We start from the raw sequence: 24246 nt of genomic DNA, 5'->3' as shown, positions 1-24246 counted from the left end.
TAAAGGGTATTCAAATAGGAAAGGTGGAAGCCAAATTGTCTCTATTTGCAGACGACATGATAGTATACCTAGAAGACCCCATTGCCTCAGCCCAAAAACTCCTGAAACTGATAAGCAACTTCAGCAAAGTCTCAGGATATAAAATCAATGTGCAAAAATCACAAGCCTTCCTCTACACCAATAACAGACTTAAAGAAAGCCAAATTAAGAATGAACTGCTATTCACAATTGCTACAAAAAGAATAAAATACCTTGGAATACAACTCACAAGGAACGTAAGGGACCTCTTCAGGGGAAACTACAAACCACTGCTCAACGAAATCAGAGAGGACACAAACAGATGGAGAAACATTCCATGTTCATGGTTAGGAAGAATTAATATCGTGAAAATGGCAATACTGCCCAAAGTAATTTACAGAATCAACGCTATCCCCATCAAGCTACCATTGACTTTCTTCACAAAACTGGAAAAAACCACCATGAACTTCATATGGAACCAAAAGAGAGCCCGCATAGCCAAGTCAATTCTAAGCAAAAAGAACACAGCGGGGGGCATCACACTACCAGATTTCAAACTATACTATAAGGCTACAGTAATCAAAACAGCATGGTACTGGTACCAAAACAGAGCTATAGATCAATGGAACAGAGCAGAGGCATCAGAGGCAACACAACATAGCTACAACCATACAATCTTTGATAAACCTGACAAAAACAAGCAATGGGGAAAGGACTCCCTGTTCAACAAGTGGTGTTGGGAAAACTGGCTAGCCATGTGTAGAAAGCAGAAACTGGACCCCTTCCTGACACCTTACACTAAAATTAACTCCAGATGGATTAAAGACTTAAACATAAGACCTGGCAGCATAAAAACCCTAGAAGGAAATCTAGGCAAAACCATCCAGGACATAGGAGTAGGCAAGGACTTCATGAACAAAACACCAAAAGCATTGGCAACAAAAGCCAAAATAGACAAATGGGACCTAATCAAACTCCACAGCTTCTGCACAGCAAAAGAAACAGTCTCTAATGTGAATCGGCAACCAACAGAATGGGAAAAAATTTTTGCAGTTTACCCATCTGACAAAGGGCTGATATCCAGAATTTACAAAGAACTCGAACAGATTTACAGGAAAAAAACAAGCCCATTCAAAAGTGGTCAAAGGATATGAACAGACAGTTTACGAAAGAAGACATATATGAGGCCAACAATCATATGAAAAAATGCTCATCGTCACTGGTCATCAGAGAGATGCAAATCAAAACCACATTGAGATACCATCTCACGCCAGTTAGAATGGCGATCATTAAAAAATCTGGAGACAACAGATGCTGGAGAGGATGTGGAGAAAAAGGAACACTTTTACACTGTTGGTGGGAGTGTAAATTAGTCAATCCATTGTGGAAGACGGTGTGGCGATTCCTCAAGGCCTTAGAAATAGAAATCCCATTTGACCCAGCAATCCCATTACTGGGTATATATCCAAAGGACTATAAATCGTTCTACTACAAGGACACATGCACACGAATGTTCATTGCAGCACTGTTTACAATAGCAAAGACATGGAATCAACCCAAATCCCCATCAATGATAGACTGGATTGGGAAAATGTGGCACATATACACCATGGAATATTATGCAGCAATCAGAAATGATGAGTTCGTGTCGGTTATAGGGACATGGATGAATCTGGAGAACATCATTCTCAGCAAACTGACATCAGAACAGAAAATGAAACACCGCATATTCTCACTCATAGGCGGGTGATGAACAATGAGAACACATGGACACAGAGAGGGGAGTACTGAACACTGGGGTCTATAGAGGGAAAAGGGGAGGGCCAGTGGGAGGGGTAGGTGGGGAGGGATTGCCAGGGGAGAAATACCAAATGTGGGTGAAGGGGAGAAAGCAAACAAAACACACTGACCTGTGTGTACCTATGCGACTGTATTGCATGCTCTGCACATGTACCCCAAAACCTAAAATGCAATTAAAAAAAAAAAAGAAAAGAAAAAAAAAATGTGTGACTGAACTGCAAAAATGTAAATTGTAAGTTTTAAAGAACTTGGTAAGTTTTAAAGAACTGAAATGATAAAAATAGGAATTCAATTGGCAATATAATTTCACAAGACAAAATTATAAACTTATTACATTAACTTTTCGAGACACTGTGCTTATATATATCATTCTCTTATACAATTTGGTGAAATAGGCAAAATATATTTATCAGTTAAATTTGAATACAGCCTTCAAACTTTTCATTTGCAAAATAAATTTTGCATAGTAAATGCAATTTACATGTTATATTTCAAACTATGAATTGTTACCTAGCCACTGCATAGAAAAGCACATTTTAAATTATTTCAACCTTTATTACATATTACTAACATTATGACATATAAGAGGATGCTGATATTTAGATGATGATAAGTCGGCATTTTAAACTTTCTCTTTTCTTCCAAAACTGTGCAATTATCTCATAGCTTTTTAAAAAAGAGCATGCTTGTGTTAAACTGTCATATGTTAATTCTACTAAATTTTATATATTAATAGTAGGCTTCTCATCAGTATTTCAGTTCCAAATTCAGCATTTCATTTATTTTGGCATCACTTTTAATTTAAAGGTGGCACTCAATTTTGTTAAACACTATATATGTCATTTCACAAGAGTAGCATATTACAGTAGTTGTCCGTATCTGAGTATCAAATCACCCAGTGTCTGTTTTAGTTATCTTTAGTCTTTCTGTGAATCATCATAAGAGCTGAGATCTACACCAAGGTCAGATGTGATCTCAGTGACATTAACTTAAGATATTTATAGGTTGAAGATTCTTTGTCTGAAATATATAGGTCCAGAAGATTTCAGATTTCTGATTTTTTTGGGATTTTAGAACATTTGTATTATACTTATCAGTTTAGGTTCCCTAATGCAGAATTCCAAAATCTGAACTGCTCTAATGGGTAGTTCTTGAGTATTTCTTTGAGTGTCACAAATAAAAATATTTGTTTTATACTTATCAGTTCAGCTTCCATAATGCAAAATTCCAAAATCTGAACTCCTCCAATGAGTAGTTCTTTGAGTGTCACTTTGAATAAAACACAAGATTAAAAAGTTTCAGATTTTGAAACATTTCAGATTTTGGATTTTGGGATTAGGAATACTTAACCTATGTCTCCAATTAGTCATCTTCTATGTTGTCTGTTTTCTTCCAGTCTGATAAAATCAAAATATTAATCTTTAGACTACCATGTGAAATATGGAAAAAACTATATAGAAAATATGTGACATGTAGTTTTAGATATGCATTAAGACAAAGCTATTACCGGTGAATGGTGCTAAAGTTTAGTCCACTCTCATAAAAGAAAAGAATAAAGATGATTAATTGAAATAGCATATGCCATACATATAAATTACAAATATATTTGGAAGGACTGACAATTACATTAGTACCTTAGATAAAACTACTATACTTGGAAAATGACTCTGGCACTGGAGGATAGGATTAATATCCACCAATAACCATATTCCTCTGTTCCCCAGAATCAGACTTTTGGTATTTTATTTATTTATTTATTTATTTTTGAGATGGAGTTTCGCCAAGAGTCTTCTGGAATAATACCAAAATTCTTTTGTAGTAAGACTTTTTTTTTCATAAGAAAAATTAAGAAGGGTGACTAATATTGTGTGTTTACCGTGTACCAGATGCTTATACATATTTCCTCATTCTGTATTCTCAATTACCTTTTAAAGATTTGATGTTGTTATAAATTTTCAAGTCAGAAAGCAAAGATCCAGAGGGAATAAATAATTCCTGGATTTCATATAGCTAGGACATTTGAGATCTGACTCTCAGATTTTTAGTGGCCACAAATTTAGAATTAGAATTTTATTTTTTTCTAAATTTATTTTATTGTTGTAAGAACACATAACATGAGATCTACTGGCTTAACATATTTTGGAGGTTTCTTTAATATTCCTATATTAACACCTTTAGCCATTAATACTCTTATGTTCATAGTTTTTGAAATAAAGAAAAAATTAAGATTATTCTTAATATAAATTAAGATAATTCTTACCATTTAAACAGATTTTCTTTCTTTTCATTGCTACAGAATAAAGAACTTAGTAAATATGAGACATAGCAAATGAATTTATTGTTGTGCTCTGGAGAAATTTTTATTCTCAAATAAGAACTTGCTTTGTATGATTTAAGAATTTCCATTTATTACTTCATTTCCTCATTTGTAAAACCATAAGTGTTTAGGCATATAATGATTTAAAATTTTTTTAAATGTTTAATTAACGAAACTATAATAACTATCCTGTTAGATAAAATAATTGATAACTTTTGAAAGTAGTTGAAATCTGAAGACATTATACTCTCATTTTTAGATAATCTTTTTAGCCTATGAAGTTAGCAAGGTGTAAAGACAATAAATCAATGATATAAGCCCTGTCATTGGCCTTAAAATCTAATTAAGATAAATACATAAAAGATAAAAATGCTTGCATAAGCAAATACAAATCAATAATGTATAGCTCTATCTGGTGGAAGGAGTTAGAGTAATTCAGAATTTAGTGTTAGCTAGGGTTAATCAGTGAAAGTATCATGGAGAAACTAAGACTCTTCTTCATAGCCCTGAAGCCCCCTTAATACTCAACATTAATTTAATAATAATTTTTTTCCTTCACTCTTGGTCAAAAGATGAAAATAAATTGTGACCACTGTCAACTATTATAGTAGAATAAATCTCACCAAGGTCCATATATACCTTTCTTAGAGGGATACATTTCACATTATCACAAGAAATAGAATGTATAAGCTTGGCAAAGTTTCTGTGAGAAATCTTTATCCAAAATTATTGTTAGCTTGTTCTTTAAAGTAGTTACAAACAAATAAAAAGGAACCTGGAAATAAAACCCACCTAAATTTAGGCAATGGGATTATCACCAGAAGTCATCACTGTCAATTAGTTATGCCATAAAGGAAGTTATATCAAAGTTTATAGTACACTCATCTTAAAAATCTATGCCTTGATTTGGCCACAATTCTCTTTCTGTTCCATTCCCCAAAAGTTGGGGTAAGGTTTGGTTCTATTCAGATATATTTTTAAAATTTAATCTCACAAACCTAGGGTAGAATCTAACAAAGCAGAATTGTGTAATACTATTTTGTATAAAGATTAAAGTTGCAGCAGAACAGCCCTATATGTGCTGTCTAGGTCGCCTGGTGTTTTACAATGTCTATAGATGTAGTGTGGTGGCTCATGCCTGTAATCCCAGCACTTTGGGAGGCAGAGGTGGGCAGAACACCAAAGGTCAGGAGTTCGAGACCAGCCTGGCCAACATGGGGAAACCCTGTCTCTACTAAAAATACAAAAATAAGCCAGACATGGTCATGTGTGACTGGAGTCCCAACTATTCAGGAGGCTGAGGAAGGAGAATCTCTTGAACCTAGGAAGTGGAGGTTGCAGCGAGTCATGATTGTGGCACTACATTCTAGCCTGGGTGACAGAGTGAGACTCGATCTAAAAGAAAAAAACGGATGTAGTAAATATTGAAGTTTCTTCAATGTTGGCCAAGCATTTAACACAAGTAAGAATTAGTGTTTATTCATGTAATCATTTGGAAAATAATAAAATGTCATACAATATCTAAAATAGCATTATGTTCTAAATTTAAATAAGTAATCACTGAAACTATTGAAAAGTATTAAATATAGTTTTTCCTTATCATAATAGATCTGAAGACTAACCTGTTATATGTAATATGTAATAGGACAAACCTGTAATATTTTCAAGTAAATAAAACTAATGGAAAAAAACAATTTTATAGCTGAATGAATCCAGTGGGAGAAAGTCAATGCTGAAGTAAGCCAAAGTAAAATACTCACCAGCGAGTAAAAATAACACCACCAACTTAATATTAATTTAATATTCAACTGGAATTATACTTACCATTGTCATTATGTAATTACATAATCCACCAATCATCTACCAATTAATGCCATATAAGTGTTTGATGTCTTTAATGGGATCTACTTAATCAATTTCCAAATGGAAACAAATGGAATTGACTGCCTATGTTTTAGTCTTACTGAAACTTAGGCTTTTTTCAATGTCTGATTTTTTGTCAGTGAGAATTGATAAGAGGACCGGTTTTCTGAAAAACTGGTTTCAATCCCAAGTTAATGCTGAATAGACAACCAATAATCCAATGGTTGTTAATGTCTGTAATACTAAATATAATATTAATATAGAAAATATTGAAACATGCTGTCAGACTGCTTGAATTTGCCAACTCAATATCATGCCACATCTGTAAATCAGTTTCCTCTATTTTTTTGAAAAGTTAATTCTACTGCTTCCAAATATAAAATTAAAATGTTAAAAATTGCAAACTTGGGTAAATATTTTCAAAGATTTCTGGCTGCAATGTTGAAAACAGTTCCACTATAAATGGTTGCTTTGAAGTCTCATCAGCAATGTGAATCCAGTGATATGACCAAAAAGCTTCACGGTTTTTTATGTGAATAGAATATTAAAATAAATGAAGGTAACTGTTAAATACATATGAACACAAATTATTTACTAAAATACTTTTTATGATTTTTAATCTTAAAAGCTTACCTTTCTTCTTTGAACGCTGGACCCTTCCTGCAAAAACTAAAAAGCCAATAACATCACAGATACAATTTTCTGGCATATTATCCAGATTTGACCTAGAAAAGTAAAATAATTAAATTGATATTTTATTTATTTATTTATTTATTTATTTATTTATTTATTTATGAGACAGAGTTTTGCTCTTGTTACCCAGGCTGGAGTGCAATAGTGCAATCTCGACTCACCACAACCTCTGCCTCCTAGGTTTGGGAAATTCTCCTGTCTGAGCCTCCTGAGTAGCTGGGATTACAGGCATGTGCCACCATGCCCAGCAACTGTATTGTATTTTTAGTAGAGATGGGGTTTCACCATGTTGACCAGGATGGTCTCAATCTCTTGACCTCGTGATCCACCTGCCTCGACCTCCCAAAGTGTTGGGATTACAGGCATGAGCCACCGTGCCCAGCTGATATTTTATTTTTAAATGGAAAAAAAACATTCTGCAATTATTATTTTGAAAATGTATATCTACATAATTGCTATAGCCTAATTCTGGGTAGATTTTGAGAAAATTATAATGCATTGTTTTTCAGTAACCAATAATGAAGATTAGTATTTAAGACATTTTACAATAAACTATTTTACCTTGTGGTAAATTGGTGATTTAACATCAGCAGTCTCCATTCTGGTTTCTGCTTTTCTGAAAAAATAATTGTATTTGTTGGGGTATCTCGAAGATTTGGGCAGATTTCTGAAAAACAAATATGCTACTTTAGAATGCTGTATAATACACAACATAATATACATGTGCATTTATTAAACAGCAAAATGGTAGACTGAACATTTTGAACCCACCGCTAAATTCAAGAACTAGACTATTATCAACGTTATTCTACTTCCATTAGCAAGGGAAAAACAAGATGGTATGGTAGGAGCAACTCAGAATAGCAGCTCTCAGTGAAGGTGCAGAGTGTGAGTGCAAGCCACATTTCCAGACTGATCTTTGTTGCCCACAGAACGGGGAAATTCCCAGGTGTAGGAGAGACATGGGACACCAGCACAGCTGTTTTGGTTGGTGTGGCCATTTCTGCTGGTGCCGCAGTGCAGCAGCACTCTGCACAAAATGAACTGGTCTGGGTGCCCCGTTAAACCAGCAATCTGAGATTTGGGAGGGCAGATTAGCATACCCATCTGATTAAACGGGACTTCGACAGTGAACCAGACCAGGAGATTCCCAGGAACCGATGTTTGAGCTTGTGCACTGGGTCACTGCATGGAAAATCACACAGATCCTGGTGCCCTATCAGCAGGTGACTGAAACACCTGAGAGAGAGAGTCAACAGTTCAACTTAAAAAAAAAAGGGCTCTGGGGAAGAGAGCCAGGTGATCAGTCTCAGTGGGTCCCACCCCCACAGGGACAAACAAAATGGTGATTTGAAATGCTCAGGGTGGAGAGTTTCACTGCGGGCACAGCTGAATCCAGGTTGGTGCAGCTTGGTGGGGGAGGAGAGTTTGCCATTACCGAGGCATTCTGCCCCTACTGAGGTACACTCCAATTGCTGATGCAGCCTGCCATTTCTGAGGCAACCCAACATAACAGAGAGACTCCGCCAATACAGAGGCGGGCCACCATCATCACAGCAGTTTTAACCACACCCATGTAAACAGGACTACAAGGAATTACACTTGGCAGCAAGGCAAAGCCTATGGCAACAGGGTGGAGCCAATGACAGCAGGGCGGACCCATGGCAACAGGGCAGAGCCCACAGCAACACGGTGAAGCCCACGACAGTAGGGCAGAGCCCAGGGCGACAGGGTGGAACCCATGATAGCAGGGCGGAGCCCATGGTAGTAGGGCAGAGCCTCAGCAGGTAAATAGTGACTAGACTGCCTCCTCACTGGGCAGGAAAGTGCAACAGATACTCATAACAAAAGCCCTAACTTCCCAAGGCAGAGCATCTGAAAAAAAATTGGGGTTTTATGAGTTCTGCTACAGCAGACTTAAATGTACCTGCCTAACAGCTCTGAATGAACAACAGAGCACACAGCTCAGCACTTGAGCTCCTATAAAGTACAGACCATCTCCTCAAGCAGCTCCCTGACACCTGTACATCCAAAGAGTCACCTCAAAAAGGACTGATCAGACTGACATTTGGTGGGCATCATTCTGTGACAAAGATAGCAGAAGAAGAAACTGGTAGCATCCCTCACTGTTCTGCAGCTGCTAGAGTTGCACCCCAGAGAAGCAGGGCCTGCAGTGAACCTCAGCAGTCTTACAGTGGAGAGGCTAGACTGTTAGAAAAAATCTAAGTAATAGAAATACTTCATCATCAACAGTCTGGGCATCCACTCAGGGACACAATCAAAAAGTCAGCAACTATTCAGATGACAGGTGGATAAACCCACAAAGATGGGACTAAACCAGCGCAAAAAGGAGGAAAACACAGGAAACCAAAACATCTCGCCTCCTACAAAGGACCAAAACTCCTCACCAGCAAGGAAACAAAGTTGGATGGAGAATTAGTGTGATGAAATGACAGAATCAGACTTCAGAAGGTGGGTAATGAGAAACTTCCGTGAGCTAAAAGAACATGTTCTAAATCAAGGAAAAGAAACTAAGAACCTTGAAAAAAGATTTGAAAACAGATTCGAGGAAATGATAACAAGAATGGACAACATAGAGAGGAATATGAATGAATTAAAGGAGATGAAAAACACAATACGAGAACTTCGCAAAGCATGCACAGGTTTCAACAGCCAAATTGACCAAGCAGAAGAAAGAATATCAGAAGTCGAAGATCAACTCAATGAAATAAAATGAGAAACCAAGATTAGAGAAAAAAGCACAAAAGGGAATAAACAAAGTCTCCAAGAAATGTGGGACTATGTGAAGAGATCTAACCTACGTTTGATAGGTGTACCAGAATGTGACAAAGAGAATGAATCCAAGCTGGAAAACACTCTTCAGAATATTATTCAGGAAAATTTCTCCAACCTAGCAAGGCAGGCCAATATTCAAGTCCAGAAAATTCAGAGAACACCACAAAGATATTCCGCTAGAAGAGTAACAAAAGGCACATAATCCTCAGATTCACCAGGGTTGAAATGAAAGAGAAAATACCAAGGACAGCCAGAGAGAAAGGACAGGTAACCCACAAAGGGAAGCCCATCAGACTCACAGCAGATCTCTTGGCAGAAACTCTAAAAACCAGAAGAGAGTGGGGGCCAATATTCAACATTCTTAAAGAAAAGAACTTTCAACCCAGAATTTCATATCAAGCCAAAATTAGCTTCATAAGTGAAGAAAAAATAAAATCCTTTGCAAACAAGCAAGTACTCAGAGATTTTGTCACCACTAGGCCTGCTTTACAAGAGCTCCTGAAAAAGGCACTACACATAGAAAGAAACAACCAGTAACAGCCATTCCAAAAACATACCAAATGATAAAGAGCATCAACAAAATGAAGAATCTGCATCAACCAATGGGCAAAACAGCTAGCTAGCATCAAAATGGCAGTATCAAATTCACACATAAGAATATCAACCCTAAATGTAAATGGGCTAAATGCACCAATCAAAAAACACAGACTGGCAAATTGCATAAAAAAGCAAAACCCATCGGTGTGCTGTATTCAGGAAACCCATCTCACATGCAAGGACACACAAAGGCTCAAAATAAATGGATGGAGGAAGACTTACCAAGCAAATGGAGAGCAAAGAAATGCAGGAGTTGCAATTCTCATCTCTGATAAAATAGACTTTAAAGCAACAAAGATCAAAAGCAACAAAGAAGGTCATTACATAATGGTAAAAGGATCGATATAACAAGAAGAGTTAATGATCCTAAATATATATGGACACAATACAGGAGCACCCAGATATATAAGGCAAGTCCTAAACGACTTACAAAGAGATTGAGACTCCCACACAATAATAGTGGGAGACTTTAACACTCCACTGTCAATATTAGACAGATTAATCATACAGAAAATGAACAACAATATCCAGGGCTTGAACTCAGACCTGAAACAAGCAAACCTGATAGACATTTACAGAACTTTCCACCCCCAATCCACAGAATACACATTCTTCTCAGCACCACATCACACCTACTCTAAAATTGACCACATAATTGGAAGTAAAGCACTCCTCACTAAATGCAAAACAACGGAAATCATAGCAAACAGTCTCTCAGACCATAGTGCAAATAAGTTAGAACTCAGAATTCAGAAACTAACTCAGAACCACACAGCTTCATGGAAACTGAACAACTGGCTCTTGAATGTTGATTGGATAAACAATGAAATGAAGGCAGAAATAAAGAAGTTCTTCGAAACCAATGAGAATGAAGACACAACATTCCAGAATCTCTGGTACACATTTAAAGCAGTCTCCAGAGGATAATATATAGCAATAAGTGCCCATATGAGAAGAGTAGAGAGATCCAAAATTGACACCCTATCATCAAAATTGAAAGAGCCTGAGAAACAAAATAAAAAAAAACTCAAAACTTAGCAGAAGACAAGAATTAACTAAGATCAGAGCAGAACTGAAAAAGATAGAGACACAAAAAACCCTCCAAAAAATCAACAAATCCAAGAGCTGGTTTTTTGAAAAGATCAACAAAATAGACATACCACTAGCCAGATTGATTAAAAAGAAAAGAGAGAACAACCAAATAGACGCAAAAAAAAGCGATAAGGGGAAGTCACCACAGATTCCACAGAAATTCAAACCATCATCAGAGAATATTACAAACAACTCTATGCACATAACCTAGTAAACCTGGAAGAAATGCATAAATTTTTGGACACCTGTGTCCTCCCAAGCCTAAACCAGGAGGAAGCCGAAATTATGTATAGACCAATAACAAGGTCTGAAGTCGAGGCAGCAATTAAGAGCCTACCACACAAAAAAAGCCCAGGGCCAGATGGGATCACAGCTGAATTCTACCAGACACGTAAAGAGGAGCTGATACCACTACTTCTGAAACTATTCCAAATAATCAAAAAACAGGGAATCCTTCCCAAATCATTTTATGAGACCAACATCATCCTGATACCAAAACCCGGCAGAGACCCAACAAGAAAAGAAAACTTCAGGCCAATACCCATGATGAACATAGATGCAAAAATCTTCAATAAAATACTGGCAAGCCGATTGCAACAGCACATCAAAAAACTTATCCATCATGATCAAGTAGGATTCATCCTGGGGATGCAAGGCTGGTTCAACATACACAAGTCTGTAAATGTAATTCACCACATAAACAGAACCGAAAACAAAAACCACATGATTATCTCAATTGACGCAGAGTAAGCATTTGACAAAATTCAACAGCCATTTATGCTAAAAACCCTCAATAAACTCGGTATTGATGGAACGTATCTCAAAGTAATAAAAGCTATTTATGACAAACCAACAGCCAATATCATACTGAATGGACAAAAACTGGAAGCATTCCCTTTGAAATCTGGCACTAGACAAGGATGCCCTCTCTCACCACTCCTATTCAATATAGTACTGGAAGTTCTAGCCAGAGCAATCAGGCAAGAAAAAGAAATAAAGGGTATTCAAATAAAAAAGATGGACGCCACATTGTCTCTATTTGCAGACGACATGATAGTATACCTAGAAGACCCTATCGCCTCAGCCCAAAAACTCCTGAAACTGATAAGCACCTTCAGCAAAATCTCAGGATATAAAATCAATGTGCAAAAATCACAAGTATTCCTATACACCAATAATAGACCAAAAGAGAGCCAAATCAAGAACGAACTGCCATTCACAATTGCTACAAAAAAGAATAAAATACCTAGGAATACAACTTATATGGAACATAAGGGACCTCTTCAAGGAAAACTACAAACCACTGCTCAACGAAATAAGAGAGGACACAAACAGATGGAGAAACATTCCATGTTCATGATTAGAAAAAATCAACATCTTGAAAACGGTTATACTTCCCAAAGTAATTTACAGAATCAAAACTATCCCCATGATGCTACCATTGACTTTCTTCACAGAACTAGAAAAAACCACCATGAACTTCATATGGAACCAAAAGAGCCCACATTGCCAAGTCAATTCTAAGCAAAAAGAACACAGCGGGAGGCATCACACCACTGGACTTCTTTAAGGCTTCTTTAGCTATACTTTAAGGCTACAGTAATCAAAACAGCATGCTACTGGTACCAAAAGAGAGATATAGACCAATGGAATAGAACAGAGGCTTTGGAGGCAACACAACATATCTACAACCATACAATCTTTGATAAAACTGACAAAAACAAGCAATGGGGAAAGAATTCCCGGTTTAATAAACGGTGTTGGGAAAACTGGCTACCTATGTGTAGAAAGCAGAAACTGGACCCCCTCCTGACACCTTACACTAAAATTAACTCCAGATGGATTAACAACTTAAACATTAGACCTGGCACCATAAAAACCTTAGAAGAAAATCTAGGCAAAACCATTCAGGACATAGCAGTAGGCAAGGACTTCATGAACAAAACACCAAAAGCATTGGCAACAAAAGCCAAAATAGACAAATGGGACCTAATCAAACTCCACAGCTTCTGCATGGCAAAGCAAACAGTCACTAGAGTGAATCAGCAACCAAGAGAATGGGAAAAACTTTTTCAGTTTACTCATCAGACAAAGGGCTGATATCCAGAATTTACAAAGAACTCAAACAGATTTACAGGAAAAAAACAAACAAGCCCATTCAAAAATGGGCAAAGGATATGAACAGACACTTGACAAAAGAAGACATACACGAGGCCAACAAACATATGAAAAAATGCTCATCATCACTGGTCATTAGAGAGATGCAAATCAAAACCACATTGAGATACTATCTCATGCCAATTAGAATGGTGATCATTAAAAAATCTGGAGACAACAGATGCTGGAGAGGATGTGGAGAAGTAGGAACACTTTTACACTGCTGGTGGGAGTGTAAGTTAGTTCAATCATTGTGGAAGACAGTGTGGCGATTCCTCAAGGCCTTAGAAATAGAAATTCCATTTGACCCAGCAATCCTATTACAGGGTATATATCCACAGGAATATAAATCATTCTACTATAAGGACACGTGAACACGAATGTTCATTGCAGCACTCTTTACAATAGCAAAGACCTGGAACCAACCCAAATGCCCATCGATGATAGACTGGACTGGGGAAATGTGGCATATATACACCATGGAATATTATGCAGCAATCAGAAATGATGAGTTTGTGTCGTTTGTAGGGACATGGATGAATCTGGAAAACATCATTCTCAGCAAACTGACACAAGAACAGAAAACGAAATACCACATATTCTCACTAATAGGTGGGTGATGAAAAATGAGAATACATGGACACAGGGACGGGAGTACTAAACACTGGGGTCTATTGGGGGGAATAGGGGAGGGACTGCGGGTTGGGGAGTTGGGGAGGGATAGCCTGGGGAGAAATGCCAAATGTGGGTGAAGGGGAGGAAGGCAGCAAAACACACTGCCATGTGTGTACCTATGCAACTATCTTGTATGTTCTGCACATGTACCCCAAAACCTAAAATGCAATAAACAATATTCTACATACAAGTTGGATAATGCAATGAATGAAAATAAAAAAATAAAATAAAATATAGCTAAACCACAGAATCAAACTTACAGTAAAAATGACCACAAGCATGAGAAAAACTATTACATTACAGATTTGTGTAACCCCCAATATTTGACTTTTTTGCATCTAATTAGATTATACCAGAAAAAAATATTCACTTATCTCTGCGCCACAGTTTAAACAGTTTAACCACGCTTTGAGAGCTTTGTGTTCTATCATTTCTTTAACTTAAAAAGAATTTTATCACTTACACGTTTTTGCCCAAACAAAATCCTATTGAGCCTTGTTTTTTAACTTTATATGAGTGAATTACATTCAGTATTTTATGACTAATTTTTTCACTCAACATTATGCTAATAAAGTGCATCCATCTAGCTGCATGTAGCAGTTTTCTTGTCATTTCGATAGCTGAATAATGTTCCAGTGTGTTAACATACTACAATTTATTAACTAAAATTTATTTATCCATTATTGTGTTAATGGACATCTAGATTATTTTACTATTATACATAGGGTTGTTAAAAAAATTTTTTATATGTCTCTCTGTGCCCACAGGCAAGTGTTTTTCTAGGGTATTATAGGTAGGTGTAGAAACACTGGATTATATGATATGTAAATATTCAGCTTCATAGCTTAATCCCTAATCATTTTAAGTAATGAACTTATTTATGTTTCTACAAGCAATGTGTAAAAATTCCCATTGATAGACATCCTCTCCAAACCTTGGTATTGTCAAATTTTTCTTTCTTTCTTTTAATTTTATTTTTTAGAGACAGGGTCTCACTCTTTTGCCCAGGCTGGAGTGTAGTGGCACAATCATGGCTCACTGCTGCCTTGATCTCCTGGGCTTACACAATCCTCCTGCTTTAGCCTACTAAGTAGCTAGAACCATCATGTCCAGCTTTTTATTTTTAATTGTTGGTAGAGCAGAGATGGTGCAGGGGTCTTGTTATGTTGCCCAGGCTGATCTTGAACTCCTGGCCTCAAGGTATCCTCTAGAATAAGCCTCCCAAAGCACTTGAGTCTCAGGGGCTCTGTAAGACCATGTACCTGGCCAAATTTAGTACTTTTTGTCAGTCTAGTGATATTACAATTTGTCGTGGTCCTATTTTATACCTCCCTTATTACTAATCATATTGAACCACACTTCATATACTTACGGTTCATACATAAAATCTCTTCTGTGAAACTCCTGGGTCTTTTGGCCATTGTTTTATTAAATTGTTTGTCTTTAAAAACCTTATTTGCAAGAGTTGTTTATATGTTGGATATTAATTCTTCATTGATTATGTAGTGGCAAATGCAGTCTTTACCCAGTTTCTTTCTACTTATTTAAGGCTTTCTTAATGTCTTCCAATAATGTCATATTCATCTCTGCACAGGTTATACTTATTGTTGATGATGTCAATGATGTTTTTAATTATAATTTCTAACTATTATTGGAATATACAAAATCAGTTGAATTCTTTTGTAGCTTTCCCAATACCTTATTATTTTTAATTTTTATTTTTAAAAATGTTTATTTTAGGTTCAGGGGTGTATGTGCAGGTGAGCTCATGCCACAAGGGTTTGTTGTACAGATTATTTTTTTACCCAGGTACTAAGCCTAGTACTTGATAGTTATTTTTTCTGATTCTCTCCCTTCTCTCACACTCCACTTTTGAGTAGGTCACAGTGTGTGCTCTTCCCCTCTTTGTGTTCTCATCATTTAGCACCCACTTATAAGTGAGAACATAGTATTTGGTTTTCTGTTCCTGCATTAGTTTGGTAAGAATAATAAATCCTATTGTTTTTAATACTTTGTGTTATTTTTATTTTCTCTATAGAAAATTTAATTTGCGAGTAATAAAGAATTTTGTGTTTTTCTTTACAATCTTTATACCTTTAATTTTGTCTTCTCACACTGCCTAGGACAGCCAGTACAGCATTAAATAGAAATAGTAATAATAGGAGGTATCCATTTTCCCCATTTGTAAAGGAATGTTTCTAACTTTTTCCCATTAAGAATTGTGTTTGCTGTTTGGTTTTGATTTTGTACATACCCATTATTAGTTTTTGTTTGTTTATTTTTTGAGACAGTATTGCTGTCACCTAGGCTGTAATGCAGGGGTGTGCAATCATGGCTCACTGAAGCCTCAACCTCCTGGGCTCAAGCAATCTTCTCTCCTCAACCTCCCGAGTAGCTAGAAATACAGGGGCATGCCACCACACCTGGCTAATTTTTAATTTTTATTTGTAGAGACAGGATCTCACCATGTTGAACAGGCTGGTCTCAAATGCTTGGCCTCAAGTGATCTTCCCACCTTGGCCTCCAAAATTGCTGGCATTACAGGCATGAGCCACCATGCTCAGCCCCCTACTTAGTTTAAAGAAAGTTCCTTCTCTTGTCATTTTCTTCTTGAAATTAATGAATGGTTGCAAAATTTTAACAAAGGCTTTTTGTGTATCTATTAGGATGCTCGTTATCTAATTTGTTAAAATGGTGGATGACACAGATTTTTATATGTAAAACCAATTTTCCATTTCTGAGGAAAAATGCAACCTCATCACAGTATGTGATTTTTTTTTCACACAATGCAGTTTGCCAATATTCCATTCAGGATATCTCTATATATGTTTATATGTTCAAGGCTGAAACTGACTTATAATTTTTCTCTTTCATACTATTCTTGTTTGGTTTTGATTATCAAGGTTATATTGGTAGCAAACATGAGTTTGAGAATATACTTTCTTAGACTATTGTCTGGAATAGTTTTAGAATGATATAATTCCCTAAATGTTTGGTAGAATTTCTTTATAATATAATGTGTGCCTGATATTTTCTTTGTGGAAAAATTTTAAACCTCTGACAATACCTTTAATAGTTATAAAGTTATTTGGGTATTTTTTAATTATTGATCCGTTATATTTTTCTAAGTACTTTCTGTGTAGCAAACAAGGCTTAAACCAGGATAGATATTTGATTTTTAGTTCTGCCTGTTAGTAGTCACGTGACCACAAATATTCACTTTACTTTATGAGTTTTAGTTTACTCATATATAAGCAAGCAAAGTTTGTGTTACATAATATTACCTTGCACATAGTTTGCATATTCCAAAGTACTTTCATTTTCATAGTATCACTTAATTACATTGAAGCTCCCTTCCAACTTTAAAATGCTAAGGTTCCTAATTAAAGGCCCCTGTCTGCCAAAACCAAAAACACTTGATTCTATCATCTCAATCAATATGCATTACGGAATACAATGTAAAAGTTTCAAGACTTTAAAGGGTATATTATTTCCGTATGCCAGCTAAGTACTATTTTGTAAAAGGTATGCAGAAGAATATACAAAATGGCAATACACGAAGCCATACATATCCAACAAATAATATATCCTTTCTTTTGCAATAGAATTTCCATCTTTATAAGCTTTCATTTATTGAGTCTTTTAAAAAAATGCATTGGCCAGGCATGGTGACTCACGCCTGTAATCCCAGCCCTTTGGGAGACCCGGACAGGTAAATTACTTGAGGTCAGAAGTTCAAGACCAGCCCAGCTAATATGCAAAATGCTGTCTCTACTAAAAGTACAAAATTTAGCCTGGTGTGATGGTGGGCACCTGTAATCCCAGCTAATCAGGTGGTTGAGGCAAGAGAATCACTTGAACCTGGAAGGTGAAGGTTGCAATGAGCTGAGATCACATCACGTCACTGTACCCAGCCTGGGTAACATAGTGAGACTCTGTCTCAAAAAGAAAAATTACATCTTTGTTCTTCTAACTTGGAATTATGTGTGGAAATATGAAAAGTAAACCAAGATAAAGATTCCAGTAGTTTTCCTTCAATATGAACACCTAAAAGGCAGTGATGGTACCATAAATCCTTATTCAGTTACTGACCAACTCTCCTCCCACTACTGTTTCTCATTTATAATGCTCAGACCATTTAAACTACACTGGTATTTTTCCTAATCCTTGCTTAACACTTTCTCTCATGCAACACATATTTCTACTTCACTGTTCATTCTTTCTTCAGTTACATTTTTATTCATTTCCTTTTCCCTTTTTTACATTATTACTTTGTTACATTATTACATTTTTAATATGGTTTACTGTCATTAGTCTTTCATTTTACTATAATTTGTTTGTCTTACATAGGTGTTATCTCATTAGACTAATTTTTAAGGGTAGAACTGTATAATACTGACTTTTTTTTACATCTCCTGTGCCTAATATGATTTATAGAACTGCCCTTTTCTCTCATTAAAAGACAATTAATCACGGTATTGCAAGGCGTGGTGGCTCATGCCCGTAATCCTAGCATTTTGAGAGGCTGAGGCCAGTAGATCACTTGAGGTGAGGAGATCAAGTCCAGCCTGGTTAATGTGGTGAAACCCTGCCTCTCCTAAAAATATAAAAATTAGCAGGACATGGTTCTGTGTGCCTGTAATCCCAGCTACCTGAGAGGCTGAGGCAGGAGAATCACTGGAACCCAGGAGGTGGAGGTTGCAGTGAGCTGATATTGCACCACTGCACTTCAAGTTTGGATAATAGAGCAAGATGCTGTCTCAATAAATAAATAAATAAATAAATAAGATAGTCACCTTTCTACTCTGTTTCTATAGAATCAGCTTTTTAGATTCCACTTATGAGTTAGATCTTATGGTATTTGTCTTTCTGTGCCTGGCTTATTTCAGTTAGCATAATGTTCTCCAAGAATCTAAAAAAGCCAATCTCATAGAAACAGAAAGTAGAAAGGTGGTTACCCGAGGCAAGCTGGGGCAGATGGGGGGGCAAGTGGGCAGTGATAGGGAAAAGCTAGATGTTGATCAAATGGTACAATTTCAGTCAAATTGGAGGGATAAGTCTTAGGGATCTATCACCTTGGATGGTGACTACAGTTAATAATGTATTATATATTTTGAAATTGCTAGTAGATTTTTAATGTTCTCACCACATAAGAGTAGTAATTTGGTAAGGTGATGGATATGTTGATTGAGTTTTTCTACAATATATATACATAGATCAAAACATTACACTAGACTCTATAAATATGTTTAATTATTATTTGCCAATTAAAAATGAATAAAATGCTAGGATAAAAAACTCTTTAGTTTTACATAGGTAATTTTTAAAGATCATAAAGCCATAGTTCCCAACCTTGGCTATACCTTTGGGATCAGCTGAGGAGTTTTAAACCCATAGCAGTGCCTTGATCCCATTCTCAGAATAAGTAATCAGAATCTTTGAGGATGGGGCACTAGCGGCTCTTGAAAGCTCCCCAGGTGATTCCAATATACAGCCAGAATTGCAATCTACTGATACATGTAGGCTAGGCAAACTAAAGGCTGCAGATGGCTGCCTGTTTTTGTAAATAAATGTTTATTGGAATATTGCCATAGCCATTCCTTTACATACATATGGCTGCCTTCAGTCTACAAAGGCAGAGCTGAAAAGTTGAAACAGAGACCATATGGCCTGGAAAACCAAAATATTTACTACTTGGCACTTTACATAATTAGTCTATTTCTTCCTGAAAAATAGGGCAAAGTCCTGTTACTTATAAAAAATATGAGGGAGAAAATAAAAGACTGCTGCTAACATTAATAAGAAGTAAAACTTTTTAAAATACCAAAATGTACATTTTAAATATATTCTCATCGAGGTTATCATTTAAAAAATAATTTCTGTATCTGCAATTACTTACTTGAAAGAATAAATTGTTTCTCATATCTTAGAGAGTTTCCATTAGGAAAATTTGGGCCTATAATTCTATATAGCGGAGGTAGTGTGTTGTAAATTAGCATCCTCTCACCAACTTTTATTGTGTTTTCTTAGTAAGTCACAATATCTCTATCAGTTTAGTTCCTCACCTTTCTATAGCAAAACTGAGGTAATAGACTATGTGTACCAGACTATCTAGGTAATAACTTCTTCATCTAGGGAGATCTGACCAATGTCTACAAAATACTTAAGATTTTAATAATCATATAAGGTTTTTGCAAACAAACACATATTTAAGAAAACAGCGAACAACTGCTAACCATTGTATCAATTTTAAATTTCCTGATTTTGGTAATTGTACTCAGATTATGTAATAGAATACTTTTGTTATTAGGAAATATACACAGAAATAGTAGTGAAGTGTTTAGGCTTAAAGGGGTATGTATGATGGCTGCCACTTTCTCTTACTGGATCACAGGGAATATATACACATACATGTGTATGTATGTGTGTGTGTATGGGGGTGTGTGTGTGTGTAGATATGTATATATATATATGAAGAGAGAGATAAAATGATAAAGCAATGGTAAATGTTAGTAATTGTTGAATATGGGTAAAGGGTATTGGAAGATCTCTATACCATTCTTTCAACGTTTATGTAAGTTTGAAATTATCTCAATATAAAAGTTAACAGAAGTTCTTTTGAGATAGCACTTAGTAGAAACTGCAAAATATATTCATTATTAACTTAGTATTATGTGACCAAAAGTAAAAGAAAACAAAATAAGTACAACCCAAGTGGAGCTCATTCTTCAATCAACAATAAATATCTGAGATGATTTTTCTTAATAAAGGAAATAATAAACAGGTATATTTATTAGGTTTTGTGATTGCTTGAAAATTTTATGAACAAATAAATTTAAAGGTTCGTTAGGTTCTAACAGTTTCAGTAATTTTTATGGTCTTTTTCCTAATATGGTATATTGCAAATTTATATAAATAAAACAGTCATTCATAAGACAACAAATTCGTTGAATACTTTCCATATTAGGAAAAAGACCATAAAAATTACTGAAACTGTTAGAACCAATGAACCTTTAAATTTATTTGTTCATAAAATTTTCAAGCAATCACAAAACCTAATAAATATACCTGTTTATTATTTCATTTATTAAGAAAAATCATCTCAGATATTTCTTGTTGATTGAAGAATGAGCTCCACTTGGGTTGTACTTATTTTGTTTTCTTTTACTTTTGGTCACATAATACTAAGTTAATAATGAATATATTTTTCAGTTTCTACTAGTTTGATCTGTGGATCCATGGAGACAGGCTGTATTTTGAATGGATACCTCTTTTTAACAGCATAATCTTGAAGCAGAAGAACTAAACCAACTCACAAACTTTTAAACCATTCAGGACACATGGCATTCCACATAATCACTGACACCATGCCTGAACTGTCAGCAGCCTCCACAAAGGTCTAGAAAAAAAGAATAAAATCTCATACATATCTGTCACTTTTATGTATACAGATGGTATATAGCATATTATCTGTGATCATTTAGAGTGATGGAAACTAATCCCAGCACTTTGGGAGGCCGAGGCGGATGGATCACTAGGTCAAAAGATCGAGACCATCCTGGTCAACATGGTGAAACCCCATCTCTACTAAAAATACAAAAAATTAGCTGGGCATGGTGGCACATGCCTGTAATCCCAGCTACTCGGGAGGCTGAGGCAGGAGAATGGCCTGAACGCAGGAGGCAGAGGTTGCTGTGAGCCGAGATATTACCATTGCACTCCAGCCTGGGTAACAAGAGCAAAACTTCAGCTCAAAAAAAAGAAAATAGAAATGATGATTCAGTTGTCAAAACTGCTAATATTGGTAATCTAAAGAAGAGACGGTCACCAGATCCATGGGACTACTAAATGTACTACTAACTTACTGTCTGACTGAAACTCTGAGAGCACAGGCCAAATCTTATTTATATTTTATTCTTCCATAGTATTTAGCATGGTGCCTTACAGAGTGATCCCACAATACATTTGTTAAATCAATGAGACAAATCACATGTTAGAAGTTTTACTTTAAAATTTTGACAACATTTTTGGTTATCTGAACTGTTGGATGGCTTTGATATTTATATTTGAGAACTTTAGATAAACATATAATTGAGTGGGCACAATGCCATCAATGCCCTGGTTATATTTATTTATGGCAATACACGAGGCTGGCACATAAGACATGGAAATCATTTCTGAGACACTATTTGAAAAATATGCTATTAGAAAGGGGAATATTAGAACAAGTATGCATTATTGCCTACTCTGAGTATATAGTTAAAATAGAGAAGTCTGTTGAGGCAGAAAGTACTTGATGGAGTTTTTCTCATTATTAAAATACAGTGACAACTTCAGTTCTGCCTAAAAGGCAGTCATTAAAGTGGTTTCTAATTCTTAATTTCTTCTTAAATAATGATGTTATTTTCTCAGACCCTTTCTCTTAATGACGAATATATATTTTGGGTAATTCATTCCTTAATTCATTAGACATTTACTGGCTCACTACTCCAGACATTATGTTAGGCACTGAAATGAAGAGATGAATCAAACATTATCTCTAATAATAATGGCTAAAATATATATAGGACTTATGTGCCTGGAACATAGGTAAATCCTTTACTTATATTAACTAATTCAATCCCCACATCTAACCTGTAAGGTAAGTACAATTAGTATACTTATTTTACAGATGAGTAAACTGAGGCTTTAAAAGGATAATTTTCCCTATATTATAAAGCTAAGAAATGGTAAACAAAGCCGAAACCTGAATTCAGTTCATACATATGACTAGAGGAAGTGCACTCTTAAGCACAATAAAATACTTCTTCCCGACAGTCAGGGAGCTCACAGTAGAGTAAGGTTAGCAAATCTATTAACAGATATGTGTTACTGGGTTATACATGCTCTATAGTGGGGTCCTGAGTAGCATGTACTTGATTCTCCTTATTGACTAGGCATATGGGTAGACATGGAAAGATTTAAATCAGAGGTAAGCACTGAACTGAATCTTAAAGATGGCTTTGCCAATCTGATGAAAATTGAGAGAAAGAGCATTCTAGGCAGAAGAAGTAACATGAGTAGAGGTATGAAAAGTAGAAAACAATTGGTTACCATTAGAAAATTCCAGGTAGGGCAATTTGGTTATTTATTTATTTATTTTTATTTTTGAGACGGAGTTTTGCTCCTTTTACCCAGGCTGGAGGGCAATGGCGCTCACTGCAACCTCTGCCTCCTGGATTCAGGCAGTGATCTCATCTCACTGCAACCTCTGCCTCCCGGATTCAGGCAATTCTCCTGCCTCAGCTTCCTGAGTAGCTCGGATTACAGGCACACACCACCATGCCCAGCTAATTTTTTTGTATTTTTAATTGAGATGGGGTTTCACCAGTTGACCAGGATGGTCTCTATCTCTTACCCTTGTGATCCACCCGCCTCGGCCTCCCAAAGTGCTGGGATTACAGGCTTGAGCCACCACGCCCGGCCAGCAATTTGATTATTATGAGGCATAGAAAGCTCAGGAAGAGAGGAGACTGGAGAGGCAAGCAGGGACAAAATGATGAAGACACAAAGAGGCAGGAAGGCAACAAATAAGTGAAGTTTAAAAGTCAGGGAGGAAAGGATTGCAACAATGAGAAGGCAAAAAAATATCAAGGAATGACTGAATAATTTATGATATCATGTGCTAAAACTTTATAACTGTAAACAGTTATGAACGAAGAATTTTTAGTGATAAGAGCAAATATTTAAGAAAATGTGAAATAATACAAAATTGTATTCAAAATATAGTCCCCATTTTTAAAGAAAATTTAATGTGATATATAACATACATAGTTACGTGAAATATATGATACCTATACATATGCACATGTATGTTATATTTATAATATAAATATAATAGATACGTATATGTAAATATAATTTATGCTTATATATGTGTATATAAGTGATTTACACACACACAAGAAAGGGAATAAAGCTCACCATGTTAACAGTGGCTCTCTCTAAGTGGTATGATCTTCAAATAGCTTTCTACATTTTCCAAATTCCCTATAATAAGCATGTATACTTTTATAATAAAAGGTTAATGAAATATGTACAATAGTTCTTGATATCATGGCAAAATACAATATAATATTAAATAAGAAAAAACAGAACATAAACATATCAAGAAAGTAGAGCTCATGAGCATTATGCAGCACAGAGTCAAAACAATAGAAAAGTATCACACAGATTTGACAGTGAGTTACTAGTGAATG

General features: G+C 35.8%; 1 pseudogene; it reads right to left on the bottom strand.

The window, feature by feature from the left end:
* The window catches only part of LOC100403330 (RPA-related protein RADX-like), a 31802-nt pseudogene that overhangs the window by 6955 nt on the left and 601 nt on the right, over positions 1-24246 (bottom strand).

The sequence above is a fragment of the Callithrix jacchus genome, chromosome 20, assembly GCF_049354715.1.
Source record: "Callithrix jacchus isolate 240 chromosome 20, calJac240_pri, whole genome shotgun sequence".
Lineage (NCBI taxonomy): Eukaryota > Metazoa > Chordata > Mammalia > Primates > Cebidae > Callithrix > Callithrix jacchus.
The sequence above is the reverse complement of the archived record's forward strand: the minus strand, read 5'-3'. Positions and strand labels throughout refer to the sequence as shown.